This window comes from Zingiber officinale, chromosome 8B (genome assembly GCF_018446385.1).
Source record: "Zingiber officinale cultivar Zhangliang chromosome 8B, Zo_v1.1, whole genome shotgun sequence".
In the NCBI taxonomy this organism is placed as follows: Eukaryota; Viridiplantae; Streptophyta; class Magnoliopsida; order Zingiberales; family Zingiberaceae; genus Zingiber; species Zingiber officinale.
In genome coordinates this window covers 62,648,064-62,666,651 of record NC_056001.1, presented here as the reverse complement: position 1 = coordinate 62,666,651, position 18,588 = coordinate 62,648,064, and positions in this window count along the sequence as shown.

Below are 18,588 nucleotides of genomic sequence, written 5' to 3'. Positions count from 1 at the left end.
AAATACAAAGTTAAAAGGTAAAATAGAATTATTAGAAAATTCTGTATGCTCAAATCCTAACATCCTCGTAGTTCAAATTTAGGAATAAATGGACTTAATTGGTATTTAAGAAATCATAAGGGCCAAATTATAAAAATTGTCAGAAATAATATTACTAAAAAATACTTGATAAATCCAGTAGGTAGGAATTTATTTTTGATATCAAACTCTGTACTAGATTGTTAAATTAATTTCATGTGCATGTTAGAAAATTAATTTGCTTGATTTATTTATTTTTAATTATTTCGTAAATCTTCTATTCATAATTTCTGTTAAAATTTTTTGCTGTGATAAATAAAGATATTATCTACTAACAAAAAAATTTCAAAATTTTTCGATCATTATATTAATTATTATAATTTTTTATTAAAAATAATATTTTTATAATTAAAAATGACCAAAAACTTATTTTTGAAACATTTAATTTTTCTATAGATAAACATTATATCTTATATGCGCAGAAAAACTATCAAGATTTTTCAAAATCTAAAAATATTTTAAATTGATAAATTTTAAAAATATATATTTCTGTACCAAAATATTTATTTTGGTTATGAAAGAAAATAGTATTTTCGTGAAAAATTTTATTCAAATCCGAATGATTTTGTGAAACATTAACAAAAATATTCAGGATTTTTCATGTCTTACAAATAAATTCTAAATTATTTTTTGAAAAAATAAGAAATATCTCTTAAAAATTATTTTTTGTGACAAAATATTTTGGTAAAATTACTAGAGTTTAGATATTTTGTAACCAAACCCTCAAAATTTTTCTCATGTTTCTATGCTATTATTTTTTTTCCTTAATTTTTGATGTGATCAAACTGGGAGAATAACTAGATGTTAAGTTTAGGAGGAGGTTTTATTTAATTGTCATATTTATTTAGGTGCAATTTAAATAGTTCTGTTTAATTTTCATATTTATGTTATAATTATTTTTTTACTTGTTTATATTTTCTTAATCTTAACTCGGGTTGATACACATCAAAAAGGGAAAGATTGTAAGTACACTAGATTGATTTTGATGTGATCTACCGAGTCAAGTTATGTCCTGTATTGTGAGGGACGAAAAGCAGCAAAAGAGTATACTGGTAGTTGAGAAGGATGCGCACGGAGCATTCGAGGGGCGATGAGTTGGGGAGGAAACCTGCTCAAGGAGAAGATCAGAGTTGAGTTCGAGTGAGCTCAATTCTGAATGGCCGGAACATCACCCAAAGAAGCGCAGGAAGAGTTAACTATTTAGAGGTTAACTGTACGGGCTGAAGGCGCCTCTAAGCTGGTTGGAGGCGCCTCCCAGATGGTTGGAGGCACCTACCAGATGGTTGGAGGCACCCTCACGCCTATTGATGGAGGTTGGAGGCGCCCTCGTACCTCTTTTAGAGGTGCCCTGGAGCTTCCATAGAGGTTCCTCCAATGAATAGTAGCCGTTAAGCTATCGTTAAGAAGAGGATAATCTTTATCCTCTTGGAGGCGCCCAGGATCCTTTTGGAGGTGCCTCCAACCGACGTGAACCAACGGAGTTTTTCAACTACCTTAAGTTGAACCAAGTACATTCTGAGTCTTCTTATTTGTTTTTAGTTATTACTTTTATGTTAGTTATTTGTTTTTATTAATATTGTGTCCTTGCTAAGTTGAAAAAGTAAAAAATTTGTTCTAACTTCTTTTCAGGGCTATTCACTCCTCTAACCGGTCTACCTAGACCAACAGTTCATGCTATGTTTAGTGCCAATTCTTAAGGCTGTTTCTGATTAGGTACAATCTGAAATCACTTCCCTATTATTTTGGGGTTAAGCGGCACTAATCTATCCTCCTCAAGCCTTCCATGATTCAAAGTATGCAACTTTAATGGATATAATTTCTGAATTTGTCCAGCTGAAACTGCAGTGCAGAATATGCAAGTTGGTTTGAGTTTCAAGGGTTGTTGTTGGTGTTAAATAGACTTTGTTTTGGTTCTTTACTGATGCAATGTGAATGAAATCACTATGAATTCAGAATAGAAGAAGAGAATTTTTATCTAAAAAAAAAACAGAATATCTGCTAGGGAAAGAGAATAGAAGAAGAAAAAGGTTCAAAGAAACAATTAGGTTTCAGAGATTACTGGAAGCAAAAAGTTTCTGGTTGTGAATCCTCAAATCTCTGGATTGATGTTGTTGTATCTCCAGAGTTGGTTTCTGAAAATCAGCCAAGAAACTGAGAGGTTAGTTTAGGTTACAACTCGAATATAATGGGGGCAACTTCCTAAAAACTGGAATTCTGATTTCCAGAATTCAGAAACAATTGTCTAAGTTCATGTGTCAACACTTATTGAAGCTGTTTACCAGCAGCAACCTCAATTGTTCCAACAATCAGTTGAGGAGCCTAAAATTGGTGTATCAAGTTGAAGCTATAGCGTGCCAAGTTTTTTGGGTAGCTATCCAATCAAAGAGAAGCTTAACTAAATATTTCATTTTATCATTGATACTCTGCTTTTCAAGTGTTAATGGTCTATCTGGATTTATTCTTTGATGCACATCGAGTTGGATAATTCATCACCATTTCATTTGCTTCACTTAATTTTTCTTTGATTCCATTTCAATTCTTAATAAATCCTTTTGATTGATGTGCACTATGTTTTTATGGTGATAGAGAATTAGAAAATAAACAAGCCTATGATAGCGAAGTGTTGTGAGTGACATTGAGTGAACTCTATTTTCATATATGATTGTGAGGGTTGGAGTGAAAATAATTACCTTGTGAGGTTACATCTTTCTTAATTTTTCAAATGGATTGAAATCACCATACTAATTGATTATTATAGGGATTGTATTCATGATTATTTTGATCTTTAGATGATCATAGTTAATTATATTTTACTATCTTTAGATATTGATAGGTTGTAACGACCCGGCCCCTCGACCCCTTGGGCGGCCCAACTGGTGGCCCATTTGGCGGTCCCTTGGGCGACCTCACTGGCGGCCCAACTGGCGACCCGTTATATCGTTGAAGAGTCTCCAAGACTATGCGAAGATATTGTGCATGCTACTCCTCGGAGCTCGAGTAGATCAAAATGTCGTCGATGAAAACGACAACGAACTGATCTAGATACTCCAGAAAGATGTGGTTCATCAAACCCATAAATACCGCTGGAGCATTGGTAAGCCCAAATGGCATTACCAAAAACTCATAATGGTCGTATCTGGTACGGAAAGCTGTCTTCTGAATATCAGATTCTTTGACTCTCAGCTGATGATATTCAGACCATAGATCAATCTTAGAATACACTGAGGTACCTCTGAGCTGATCAAACAAATCCTCAATCCGCGGTAAGGGGTAATTATTTCTGATGGTCACTGCATTCAGCTGTCTATAATCGATGCACAACCTCATAGTATCATCCTTTTTCTTGACGAATAGTACTGGAGAACCCCACGGAGAAACACTAGGGCGAATGAATCCCCTATCCAATAACTCCTGGAGTTGGACCTTTAGCTCGTCCAACTCTTTTAGTGTCATACGATATGGAGATTTCGATGTTGGCGCGGTCCCCGGAATCAGCTCAATAGCAAACTCCACTTGCCTTTGAGGAGGCAAGCTTGGTAGCTCATCTGGAAATACATCTGGATACTCTCGGACCACCGGAACGTCTGAGAGCTGGGAACTACTGCTGTCGTCAGTATTAATCAAAGATAGAAGAAAACCCTGACAGCCATGTGACAGCAGCTTTTAGGCCTGAATCGCCGAAATGATCGATATGCCATCATCCCTGATGCTAGTGAAATCCCATGAGGGTTGGTTCGGAGGTCGAAATGTGACTACACTCGTCTGGCAATCAACCGTGGAATTATATGCAGACAACGAATCCATGCTAAGGATAATGTCGAACTCGACCATTTCCAGCACTAATAAGTCAACCATAAGTATCATATTGCCAAAATCTAACGGGCAACCTCTGACCTCCTGAGTGATGTCCAATGTATCACCGAACGGTAGGGAGATGGTCAGTCGCTGCGGTCTACGAGTAGGTAGTCTACCAATCTCCAGCATAAAGGTACGGGATATAAAAGAATGCGAGCTACCAGTATCTATCAGCATATCAGCAGATAAGGCAATAATAGAAATCGTACCGCGAAAAATGGATCCGTCGGCTCGTTGTGCATCCTCTCTAGTGACCACATGAATACGTCCTATCTCGGACGGAGGAGAAGGTGGTACTGGATACTGTGCTAGAGAAGTCTGAGAGGGCTGCGACTGATACTGGACCGGCGGCTGGGGCTATGACTGGTACTGAACTCTGTGGTACCTCCATATCAGTTGCAGCCTCAGCCCCTAGTCCAGTATCTGCAGCCTCAACCACTAGTTCAGTACCAGCCGTAGCCACAGCCACTGGTCTGGTACCAGTCATAGCCCTAGCCGCCAGTCCAGTATCAGTCGCAGCCCTCTCAGACTTCTCTTGCACAGTATCCAGTACCACCTTCTCCTCCGCCCGAGACGGGACGTATTCATGCGGTCACCAGAGAGGATGCGTAACGAGCCGACGGATCCATTTTTCACGGTACGATTTCCATTATTGCCTTATCTGCTGATATGTTGATAGATACTGGTAGCTCGCATTCTTTTATATCCCGTACCTTTATGCGGGAGATTGGTAGACTACCTACTCGTAGACCACAGCGACTAACCATCTCCCTACTGTCCGATGATACATTGGACATCACTTAGGAGGTCAGAGGTTTCCCATTAGATTTTGGCAACATGATACTTATGGTTGACTTATTAGTGTTGGAAATGGTCGAGTTCGACATTATCCTTGGCATGGATTGGTTGTCTGCATATAATGCCACGGTTGATTGCCAGACGAGGTGGTCACATTTCGACCTCCAAACCAACCCTCGTGGGATTTCACTGGCATCAGGGACGATGACATATCGATCATTTCGACGATTCAGGCTCAAAAGCTGCTGTCACATGGCTGTTAGGGTTTTCTTTTGTCTTTGATTAATATTGACGACAGCAGTAGTTCCCAGCTCTCAAATGTTCCGGTGGTCTGAGAGTATCTAGATGTATTTCCAGATGAGCTACCAGGCTTGCCTTCTTGAAGGCAAGTGGAGTTTGCTATTGAGCTGATTCCAGGGACCGCGCCAACATCGAAATTGTAGGACCGTTAGATTCGATAGAGGGGGGGTGAATATCGATTCGTGAAACAAGAGTTTAAACGTAGCGGAAAAGTAAAATAGACACAATGGTTTTACTTCGTTCGGAGCCTGTGACGACTCCTACTCGAAGGCCCATGGTCCTTGACCACTTTCGTTGGGCAATCACTAGCAATTCGGAATAATGATTACAAAAGAACCGTACAGGGAATGCTAATGAAAACTGAAAAACAAATACCGACACAAAGGAAAAAGCGCGGAGCGTAGTGTCGGAGCTTTGTTGGCGTCGCACTGAACGTCGAGCAGCAAAACCAGCAGTAGAAGAGTTCTCAGCTTGATTGATTTGATTGATCTGAAGCTCCTGTCTGGGGCTTCTTTTATATGCTGTTCCAGGCGCCTAGATCCCTTCCGGGCGCCTGGAATGTGATGAAACTGCTCAAATCGAGATGCTCAACGTGGCGACGACTTGGCTGGATAGAATTCGCCTTCCGGGCGCCCGGATCCCTTCCGGGCGCCCGGACCACCTTGTTTCAGAAAACTCCCTTTTCCTGCAAAACAAAGTTAGTCCGAGGCAAATATACATCCTGTAAAACAGATTGTTAGCACAGTTAAAGTTCAACAGATGGATAAAAATAGTATGACTTAGATTCCGTCTTTCCGAGACCGGAATCTAGTCACGATCTCGACTTAGACATCCGAAATGGATCTAAGCCGGATCGACGCCTAATGTCCCCTTCGAAGGAACGTCGCAGTCCCTCCCCTCCGGTGACTTACCTCACTTACCGGACGTCCGGTCGGCCCGTCGACCCGTCTGGACTTCTTGCGTCCGGTCAGCCCGTCGACCGCTTGGACTTCTCGCCGACTATCCGGTCGGCCGTCGACCTAGACTTCTAAGCGTCCGGTCGGCCCGTCGACCGGCTTGGACTTCTCGCCAGACTATCCGGTCGGCCGTCGACCTAGCTCGACTTCTCCTGCACACTCGATCAAAGTGTCGGACAACAACAAAACTAACAACCTATTTGTCATTCATCAAAACTGGTTAAAGCTTTCTACACCAACAATCTCCCCTTTTGATGGAATGATAACTGGTTAAGTTAATATACTATATCTGCAAACAACATGCATTTATGTGATTTTAAAGTTAGTTTGTATTTTCAAATTGGTTTAGCTAACTTAACCACCTAACCCTCCCCCTTTGGCATTCATCAAAAATAAGCAAGGGTAAACAATCATAGTGTAGAGTTACTGCAAAAAGTAATCAGATTTTGCAACATATTTAAGTTTGGTTCAATTTTTAACACCAAGTTAAAAAAATAGTCAAGTTGACCTGGGGGAGACAAATTGATTTTTGAAAAGTATAAATTTAAAGGTAATCAAGTGTAACTTTTCAATCGTAAAAATTTCCAAAACAGGTTTTTCAAATTTACTTTTCATTTTCTTTTAAAAAAAATAAAATTTTCAACTACGATTTTTCAAAACACAACAAAAATTAAGCAAGTAAGAATTTTTCAAGAAGTAAAATTTTGCTAAAATAAATTTTTAAGGCTAGTTTGATAAAAGCTAAGTTTGGAAAGTTGATTTTTCAAGCATATGTTACAAAACTGAATAAGTTTAAATTTGCAATATTCACCTTTTGAAATCAGGTTTTGAGATTAGGGTGGATTAAACTTAGTTAAATTTAACTTTTTGAAAAACTGGTGTTTTTAAAAATAAGTTAGTTTTAACATAGATGTAAAAAAACATTTTTCAAACACACATTAATTTCTCCCCCTGAACTTGACACTTGTCTTTAACCAGCTGTCTAACCAATTAGGTACTAACTAACTATCAGAAGATAGTAGCTTTCACTTGGTTAGTCAGATTAAGTTAATTATAACCAGTCAGTGTTTGACTTGACTGATGAACTTTAATCTGATTGATATCTGAATTGTATTTAACGTCCAGACTTATGCTGATGCACTGAAATAAGCATCTTAAGTCCAGATAGTTGGCCTATGCATCTCACCCCTTTCTATGTTTGTCAAACACAAGCAAGGTAAACCTAAGGTGTTGGTGAGATGCTCAAAAACTAGTTCTATGGGTACATGCTTTCTAAGGATTCAAAACTAGTCTAAGGCCAAAACTGTTTTTGAAATTCTAAAAATGGAAAGTTTTGAAAACAAACAAGTTTAACCTATAATTTGATAAAATCATTTTTGAAATTATTTTTGAAAGAGTGATTTTTGAAAACAATTTTGAAATTGAAAATTCCTAGTCTATTGAGCACATTCCTAATTTTCGGCGTAAGTTGCTAAACTCACTTTCAGGGAGTGGTTTTGTGAAAATGTCAGCTAAATTTGATTTGGACTCAATGTATTTGAGTTCAATATCACCTTTAGTAACATGATCCCTGATAAAGTGGTGCCTAACTTCAATATGTTTGGTTCTTGAATGATGCACAGGGTTCTTGGTTAAGTTAATTGAACTTATATTATCAATTAATACTTTTACATTTGTAATGTTTAAGTTGAAATCTTTTAGAGTATGCATCATCCATAGTAATTGTGCAACACATTCACCTATAGCTATGTATTCTGACTCAGTTGTAGATAGAGCAACACAATGTTGCTTTCTACTGAACCAACTAACAAGTGATGAACCTAATAGTTGGCATCCTCCACTTGTGCTCTTGCGGTCTAATTTACATCTAGCATAATCTGAGTCAGAATACCCTATTAGTTCAAAATTATTGGTTCTAGGATACCAAATTCCTACATTTATTGTTCCTTTAAGATATCTAAAAATTCTTTTAACTTGTGTCAAGTGGGATTCCTTAGCACAAGTTTGGTATCTAGCACACATACTAACTGCAAATAAAATATCAGGTCGGCTTGCAGTTAAGTACAGTAGGCTACCTATTGCACTCCTATAATATTTTAGGTCAACTGATTTTCCATTTGGGTCATTATCTAAGATTGTGTTCACTGCCATAGGTGTTTTTATTTCTTTTGTATTTTCCATTCCGAATTTTTTAAGTAATTCTTTAGTGTATTTGTGTTGATAAATGTAATTTCCCTCATTTGTTTGTTTGATTTGTAATCCTAAGAAATAAGTTAATTTTCCTACTAGGCTCATTTCAAATTCTTTTTCCATTAGATTAATAAATTCCTCTAAAAATCTGAATTTGTTGAACCAAATATTATATCATCTACATAAATTTGTGCAATAAATATGTTTGAATTTAATGATTTAACAAACAAGGTTGGGTCAATTTGACCTTGTTTGAATCCTTTAGATGTTAAGTAGGATGTTAGCATTTCATACCATGCCCTGGGTGCTTGTTTAAGTCCATATAATGCTTTCTTTAACTTAAATACATAATCAGGGTGTTCTAGACTTTCAAACCCAGGAGGTTGACCTACATAAACTTCTTCTTTTATTAGTCCATTAAGAAAGGCAGACTTAACATCCATTTGGTATAGTTTGAACCCTTTATGGGCTGCATAACTTAGTAACATTCTAATGGATTCTAATCTGGCTATTGGGGCATATGTTTCATCATAGTCAAGTCCTTCAACTTGACTAAATCCTTTGGCAACCAGCCTAGCCTTATTTCTGGTAATTTCCCCAGTTTCACTTAGTTTGTTTCTGAATACCCATTTTGTTTCTATTATTTTCTTATTCTTAGATAGTGGGACTAGGTCCCAAACCTCATTACGCTCAAATTGGGCTAGTTCTTCTTGCATAGCTATAATCCAATCTGGGTCTAGTAGGGATTCATCCACAGTTTTGGGTTCAATTTTTGAAATTAATGAAATTTGACTTAGGTTTCTAAAAGATGATCTGGTTTGAACTCTTAAGTCTGGGTCACCAATTATTTGATCAGTTGGATGATTTGGGTTTACCCTTATTGTTTTAGGAGGTTGATTCTCTTGATGTTGTTCCTCTTCTTCATGACTTAGAGTTTAGTTGGTTTCTGGAACAAACTCTGGTGGTTGTGTAGGGTGTATGTCTTGTTTAGTTTCTTTAAATTTTACATTAGTAGTTTCTTCAATTTTTAAGGTAACCTTATTATAAATTCTGTAGCCTCTACTATTTAGGGAATATCCTACAAAAATTCCATTTTCAATTTTAGAGGTGAATTTTCCTAAGTGTTCTCTTGTATTTAAGATAAAAACTGGGCACCCAAACACCTTAAAATATTTTATGCTTGGTTGTTTATTATAAAATATTTCGAAGAAAGTTTTGTTATGAGTTTTATTTATTGTTGTTCTGTTCTGTACATAGCAGGCTGTACTAACAGGTTATACTCATTTAACATTGTTCTAGAAGCTTCAAGTAAGGTTCTATTTTTTCTTTCTACAATTCCATTTTGTTGGGGGGTTTTAGGGCATGAGAACTCATGATGGTAACCGTTTTCTAGACAAAAACTGTTAAAGTTGTGATTTTTAAATTCTCCCCCATTGTCACTCCTAATTCTTTTAATTTTAATATCTTTTTCGTTTTCAATCTGTTTGCAAAAATTTGTAAAAATTTCAAAAGTTTCATCTTTATGTTTTAAGAATTTTACCCAAGTAAACCTAGAATAATCGTCTATAATTACTAAACAATATAAGTTTCCATTTATGGATTTGACTCCATGGGAGTCAAAAAGGTCTAAATGTAGAAGTTCTAAGATTGAGTTAGTTTGTGGTTGATTTGTTTGTTTGTGGGTTGATTTAGTTTGTTTGCCTTGTTGACAAGCATTACATATGGTTGAATCTAAGTTAGGTAACTTCGGTAAACCTTTTACAAGTCCATTTAGTTTACTTATATTTCTAAAGTTGGTGTGAGACATTCTCCTATGCCATAACCAAGTTTCTTCTTTTTATGTTAAATAACACTTAATGGAAGAAATGGTTAAGTTGATGACATAGATGTTGTCTTTTCTAAAACCTTTTAGGCTTATGGTAGGATTATCTAGATGTTTGATTGAGCATTCTGTAGATAGAAATTTGACTTTATACCTAGTATCACACAATTGACTTATACTTAGAAGATTATATTTAAAGTTTTCAACAAGTAAGACATGTGTAATTATAAAGTCTAATTTTAATTCAATATTACCTATACCAATTACCTTGAGTTTGCCGTTGTTTCCAAAGGCAACTGTTCCTAGGCTTTTGTAAGTGAGTTGAGTGAACTTGGTGTGATCTCCAGTCATATGTTTGGAGCAACCACTGTCCAAAATCCACTTGGTTTCCTACAGTAAGTAGGATTTAAAGTTAGTCTTTTGAGCATGTATTAATTTAAGTTTAAAATTAAGATTTTGAGATTAATTGAGTTTAAAATTTAAAATTAAGTTTTAGGTTTAAAATTTTGAAAATAATTTTTAAGTTAGAATTTTGAAATTAATTTTTAAGTTTAAAATTTTGAAAATAATTTTTAAGTTTAAAATTAGAATTTTAAGTTTAAAATTTTGAAAATAATTTTTAAGTTTAAAATTAGAATTTTAAGTTTAAAATTTTGAAAATAATTTTTTAAGTTTAAAATTTTGAAAATAATTTTTAAGTTTAAAATTAGAATTTTGAAATTAAAATTTTGAAAATAATTTTTTAAGTTTAAAATTTTGAAAATAATTTTTTAAGTTTAAAATTTTGAAAATAATTTTAAAGTTTAAAATTAGAATTTTAAGTTTAAAATTTTGAAAATAATTTTTAAGTTTAAAATTAAAATTTTGAAATTAATTTTTAAGTTTAAAATTTTGAAAATAATTTTTAAGTTTAAAATTTTGAAAATAATTTTTAAGTTTAAAATTTTGAAGATAATTTTTAAGTTTAAAATTAAAATTTTGAAATTAATTTTTAAGTTTAAAATTTTGAAAATAATTTTTAAGTTTAAAATTTTGAAAATAATTTTTAAGTTTAACATTAGAATTTTGAAATTAATTTTTAAGTTTAAAATTTTAAACCTTATTCATCTCACCCGATCTATATTATCAATCAAGGAATCCTATGATTTTGTGAGATGAAATTAGATTTTTTTTTTTTTTCATGGAGTTTTGGTTTAACTTGAGTTAGATTCAGATTTAGCTTTGGTCTCCACAAATAGGCATTCTTCGGATAAATTTCTAAGCTTGGTGAGTCACATGGACGTCATTAGAAGTAACCAACCTTTCGAGATTTTCCGAATAGTCCTATCCACGGAGCTTAGTACTAAATCTTGGTCTAACTGATTAGGATCCATTTAAGGGTAGCTTCGGTCAGTTCCACTTGGCCAAATGCACTAGATCGAAACCATATCTTTCTAGACATGCGATGCCCAAGCTTCCCTAACGTACTATCATCCAAAAACTTCTCCAGTATCATGATTCAAGTTAAACTTGGTCTCTTTTTAACTAATCCTAATTACCCTGCCGGGTTAGTTTATTTTGGGTTACCCTGTCGGGTAGGTTAGTTTTGGAGGTGCCAGCTATTCTGGAGCCTCCCCCTGAATTATTGGCCATTAATTTAGATTTTGGTTTTAGGCTTGTGTCGATTCTTTTTATAGTTATAGTTAACTGGGTGATAATTTTGTTGATTTTTAAACTGTTTAGATTTTGAATTTGATTTAGGTTTGTATTTTGGATTTTGGTGTGGTTTATACACTTTTATATAATGTATTTTTTCTTTAGGTATATAATATTGATTAAGTCCTACTTGCGTGGTCAGACACGCTTTCGGAACACAAGCTAGATTGGTTGACTTGTATTGGGTTATTAATGATTTGAAGGTTTTATTTGTATTCGACTTATATCCTAGTCCGGTTTTATTATAACATGCTTTTTGATTATTTAGGATTAGGTCTAAATTTTTTGATCTTGTTGTGAATTTTTCTAACATCTCCTTTAAATTGTTTATTTCATTTTTTAATGATAAATTCTCCTCCTCAAGTGTTAAATCTTGAGTTGGATTCGAATTTTTTAATTGTTCCTTGAGGTTCTGATTTTCCTCAAGAAGTAATTTGTTTTCATTTTCTACTTTGGTTAATTTGCTATTTAAACAAGAAATGATTCTAAAAAACTTTTTGTTTAAATTAAAATATACCTCATTCGAGCCTTCGGAAACGAGTACGGACTCGTGGCTTGTTTCGGGTTCGGACCCGTCTTCATCTTCCGACTCATTTTCAGTTTCGGCTTCGCGGGCCATCAGTGCGAGGTGGCTCTGATGTTTTTGCTCTTCTTCCTCCGATTCGTCCGAGGAGTCATCCCACGTTGCTTTGAGTGCTTTCTTTTTGGTTGGCTTTGGTTTATCGAACTTCAGTTTTGGACATTCGTTCTTGTAATGTCCCTTTTTGTTGCAGCCGTAGCAAGTCACGTTCTTTTGTTCTGAGGGAGAGATGATCTTTTGAAGGTCCTTTTTGCTGAAGCTCCTCTTTCTCCTGGTGAACATTTTTCTTACCAAGTTCACCAGGTGTTCTTCGTCTTCGGAGTCTTGGTCAGATTCTTCTTCAAATTCAGGCTTGCTTTTCTTTTCTTTGGAGGAACCTGCAAATAGAGCTATACCTTTCTCGGCTCCAGCATTAGTTTGTTCGTGTAATTCTAATTCACAGAAAAGCTCATCTAATTTTAAGTTAGAAAGATTCTTAGAAATTTTGTAGGCATCCACTATTGATGCCCACAAACTATTACGTGGAAAGGCGTTTAATGCATACCTTATTAAGTCTCTGTTCTCCATTTGGTGGCCTATCGCATGAAGCCCGTTGAGGATGTCCTTGATCCTCGCGTGTAGTTGATTCGCTGTTTCTCCTTCCTGCATTTTTATATTAAAAATCTTATTTAGAAGCAGGTCACGTTTTGTTACCTTAGCGTCGCTCGTTCCCTCGTGCAGTTCGATCAGCTTGTCCCATAGCTCTTTAGCATTTTTGTGTGGACCGACTCTGTTCAGTTCTTCTCTTGTCAATCCGCACTGTAGAGTGTTGATCGCTTTATTTTCTGTTGACGCTTTTTTCTTGAGATCTGTTGTCCAGTCTTCAGGATCCACTAGATTCCCGGCATTGTCCACTGGAATTTTGTAGGGTCTCGTAATGCTCATCCACTGGTCGAAGTCTGTTTTGAGGTAGACCTCCATGCGCTTCTTCCAGTAAGGGAAGTCGTCCCCGTTGAAGAGTGGAGGTCGCACTGTGCTGAATCCTTCTTGTTGGGACATTCTGTGCACAGGTAAATAACCAGAAAAAATCCCAAGACTTGGTCTTGGATTAGTAGTGCGGGAAGAGAAAAAATAGAAAAGGATCTAGATTCGTGTTGCACTAATTTAAATTGTTTAGAGAAATATTAAGTTAACGAAACACCAGTTTTAAAGTTAATTAAAAAAAACAAAAAAGATTCACCCCCTGTCTGATTGGTGGTTGCACCAAATCAGAGCGGTACCTGCTCTGATACCACTTGTAGGACCGTTAGATTCGATAGAGGGGGGGTGAATATCGATTCATGAAACAAGAGTTTAAACGCAGCGGAAAAGTAAAATAGACACAATGGTTTTACTTCGTTCGGAGCCTGTGACGACTCCTACTCGAAGGCCCGTGGTCCTTGACCACTTTCGTTGGGCAATCACTAGCAATTCGGAATAATGATTACAAAAGAACCGTACAGGGAATGCTAATGAAAACTGAAAAACAAATACCGACACAAAGGAAAAAGCGCGGAGCGTAGTGTCGGAGCTTTGTTGGCGTCGCACTGAACGTCGAGCAGCAAAACCAGCAGTAGAAGAGTTCTCAGCTTGATTGATTTGATTGATCTGAAGCTCCTGTCTGGGGCTTCTTTTATATGCTGTTCCTGGCGCCTGGATCCCTTCCGGGCGCTTGGAATGTGACGAAACTGCTCAAATCGAGATGCTCCACGTGGCGACGACTTGGCTGGATAGAATTCGCCTTCCGGGCGCCCGGATCCCTTCCGGGCGCCCGGACCTCCGGGCGCCCGGATTCCCTCCGGGCGCCCGGACCACCTTGTTTCAGAAAACTCCCTTTTCCTGCAAAACAAAGTTAGTCCGAGGCAAATATACATCCTGTAAAACAGATTGTTAGCACAGTTAAAGTTCAACAGATGGATAAAAAGAGTATGACTTAGATTCCGTCTTTCCGAGACCGGAATCTAGTCACGATCTCGACTTAGACATCCGAAATGGATCTAAGCCGGATCGACGCCTAATGTCCCCTTCCCGGGAACGCGTCCTCACAGTCACTCCCCTCCAGTGACTTACCTCTTATCCGGTCAGCCCGTCGACCCGTCTGGACTTCTTGCCAAGCGTCCGGTCAGCCCATCGACCCGCTTGGACTTCTCGCCAGCTATCCGGTCAGCCCGTCGACCTAGCTGGACTTCTCGCCAAGCGTCCGGTCAGCCCGTCGACCCGCTTGGACTTCTCGCCAGCTATCCGGTCAGCCCGTCGACCTAGCTCGACTTCTCCTGCACACTCGATCAAAGTGTCAGACAACAACAAAACTAACTTAACCTATTTGTCATTCATCAAAACCTGGGTTAAACCGTTAGTGCTACCCGCACCAACAGAAATCTCCATATCATATGGCACCGAAAGAGTTGGACGAGCTAAAGGTCCAACTCCAGGAGTTATTGGATAGAGGATTCATTCGCCCTAGTGTTTCTCCGTGGGGTTCTCCGGTACTATTCGTCAAGAAAAAGGATGGTACTCTGAGGTTGTGCATCGATTATAGACAGCTGAATGCAGTGACCATCAGAAATAATTACCCCTTACCGTGGATTGAGGATTTGTTTGATCAGCTCAGAGGTACCTCAGTATATTCTAAGATTGATCTGCAGTCTGGATATCATCAACTAAGAGTCAAAGAATCTGATACTCAGAAGACAACTTTTCGTACCTGATACGACCATTATGAGTTTTTGGTAATGCCATTTGGGATTACCAATGCTCCAGCGGTATTTATGGATTTGATGAACCACATCTTTCTGGAGTATCTAGATCAGTTCGTTGTCGTTTTCATCGACGACATTTTGATCTACTCGAGCTCCGAGGAGGAGCATGCACAGCATCTTCGCATAGTCTTGGAGACTCTTCGACGACATAAGGGGTCGCTAGTTGGGCCACCAGTAGGGCCGCCCAAGGGACCGCCAAGGGGCTGCTAAATGGGCCACCAGTTGGGCCACCAGTTGGGCCACCCCTTATGAGGGGCCGGGTCGTTACAATAAAAAGACGCCTTTTTATTGTAACGACCCGGCCACTCGACCCCTTGGGCGGCCCAACTGGCGACCCATTTGGTGGTCCCTTGGGCGGCCCAATTTGCGACCCAACTGGCGACCCCTTATATCATTGACCGACGACTCTCGGCCATGCCGTTACTTAGTAGGACTTCCCACCCCTAGCTAGTGGATTTTTGCCTTCCCCAGGATTCGATCTCTAGACCTCTAGGCTAAGTACTAGAGTTTATGAATCTTGGTAGCCAAGTGAGCGCCAAAAATATTGTCACGCCCCAGGTAGTCCCTGCCTGAGAAAATTTCGGCAGCATCTCCCTTGTACGGGTGACAATATGAAATTTCCTACAATGCCCTCAAGGCCACATATACATCGGCCAACACGACCGAAACAATAATAATATATACCAGTACAAATATAGCAAACATCCACGCAGTTTTATAATGAAAACTAAACATAAGCACAAATAAGGAAAAACATTCGTAAAAAACCTACTCAACTACACTCAGAAAACACAAAACCGATATCCTACTCAACTACACTCATAAAGCACAAAACCGATATCATCCAAACAAAAACCCATCGATAACAAGGGATCGTACAAAATCCAAATTCCAGTAGATACAAGTCTGAAACATAGTCTAACATAATAAGAAAAAAACCAAAGCAAGGATCCAAAATGGAAATCCTCGCAACCTGGAGGGGAACTAGCGACTGGAACTCCTTCAGACAGCCTTAACCTTAAAAGAGTAATAACGGGGTGTGAGTCCAACACTCAGCGAATACCTAGTTGACATACATAGTAAACAATAACAAATAACAATAACTATGCGTACAGTCTCCTGATATAACATATAGAAAGTGTGAAACTGTAAGATAAGGAGTAACTGTACTAACCAGAACCTGGGTATAGGAATATCAAGGCCGTCAGACCCAAAGTATCATAAATCCTGTATACATGTCAAACAATGCATCCATCCAATATGCAGCATATAAAGTGCAACAAACACAAGTAATAAATGCAAATAATGCATATGATGCCAATAACATGCCCTGGTCACCCCTGACGCTAGTCAGCCATCTCACAAATGGTGAGACCGAGTGGGTAGGGCTGTGACAACCGTGCACTCTGCCATCACTGCTCCTGATGAGTGATCGAGTGGACGGGATGCTGTCGGAGTACACCTATCCTCCTACCCCAAATCATAAGTGGGGGAGTTCAATGCTCTCATCTCCCTGAGACAATCCAGTGGAGGGACCCCTGACATGCTACCACGCTGCGTCACGCTACCCATGAATGGACCAGCGGAACACTGATAGAGCCAGCACTACAACCTGTCTGATATACCACTAACCCGTGAGTGGTGGTGTGTGTAGATCCATGTAACTGGTGATGCACTCAATAATAATGGAGTCGTCAACCGCTCAGCATGCAATCATGCAAGATGGTGCATGTCACTAAGCTGGGAAATATCCTAATCCTATCCCTCTCCATATAATGTGTACCAAGATATGTGGATCAAATAATATGATCTAGGTACACATGTCAAGTAGGGTATCTAACCAATCCAGTATATCGTAGAGCATGACATGTCACTACCTCTATAACATAAAGGTAATAAACAGGTAACAAACAATATATGCTCGAAAGTAAATAGTGACATGCTAATGCAGATATAATCATAATTATTACTACTTGTTAAGATCTACTAAACATATCAACAAGACGTATCAAAATAGATAGGTCAAGGTACCCGCCTCCAATGTAGATCGAGCTAATCAACCTCTATATCGAAGTGCTCGTCCCGAATCTGAATCCTGTAATAGCCATATTTAATTTAGATACATATATATATCACATAGCTAAAATAATTTCTTAATTACCAGAATCCTATTGCGTTCATTTATTCTCGATTAACTAACAATTCGGATCTAATCGCAGCTTAGATTAGACCCGACCCTTTAACCCTAACTCAAAACTATTATCACAAGATTACATCCAACACATAATCTACAACATGTATTAACTAAATCCCTACACCTTACCTCGATGTAGCCGCTGTTGTGGCTACTGGAACAAAGTTAGCTGCTAGATGGAGTTGCTGACGGAACCAGGTACACCCCACAGCACCCAAATTCTAGATCCACCGAACAACACCACCTATTGGAATCAATCAGTGCCACTCACTTGGTTACCAGGATTCATAAACTCTAGTACTTAGCCTGGAGGTCTAGAGTTCGAATCCTGGGGAAGGTAAAAATCCACTGGCCAGGGGTGGGAAGTCCTAGTGAGTAACGACATGGCCGAGGGTCGTCAGTCGACGACATAAGGGGTCGCCAGTTGAGCCACCCAAGGGACCGCTAAGGGCCTGCCAAATGGGCTGCCCAAGGGGCCGAGGGACCGGGTCGTTACATAGGTAATCAATTTGGAAATGAATTATGTTTTATTTGAGTTTTATTTGTTTGTCAGCGTGCAACAAATAAAGTATGAGGGTGTGATAACAAACATTTTAGATATATTATTTGGCTCATACACTTATGTTTTTATTCTTTCATATGCTTAATTTTGTGTTTGCATCATGTTTATGAGTAGGAATATATTTTGAATTTTATTATATTTTTTTTTTACATTTGTGGTATTGATTTTCACAATTTGAATATAATTTGTTGGAAATTGAGAAGAGCCATGAGCTCAAGTTGAATTGAATCAACTTTAGCCCAAGGCTAGGGTCGAGGATAACTTGGCTCATCTCAGTTTAGTTCACATTGAGGTACCATTTCCGCCCTCACCACCGCCGGCCTAGATCCACCTCATCTGCCACCTCTTCTTCTTCCTCACGCATAGCAGCCCCGTCACCGCCTCCATAGCTTCACACTCCCCTGATCTTCTTCGGGATAGAAGAGGAGCAGAGGAAAAGAATTTAAATATCTCCACAATGGTATGATATTATTCACTTTGGGCCTAAACCCTCATGATTTTGCTCTTGAGCTCTACCCAAAAGGTCTCATACCAATGGAGATATCTTTTCTCTTATAAACTTATGATCTTTTCTATGTGTTTTCAATATGAGACTATATTTGTAACCTTGCAACCCCAACAATATCTACTTAGTATTTGTTGAAATAGTTGTTCCATTTGCTATGTTTAGGTTTTGTAATTTCTTTAGTTACATTGTTCTTTATGCTTTAGTTGTTTAATGCTCTATGTTTCCATGATTTTTGTTCTTCATTTGAATGTAATTAGGTTAGGTTTTGTTTAT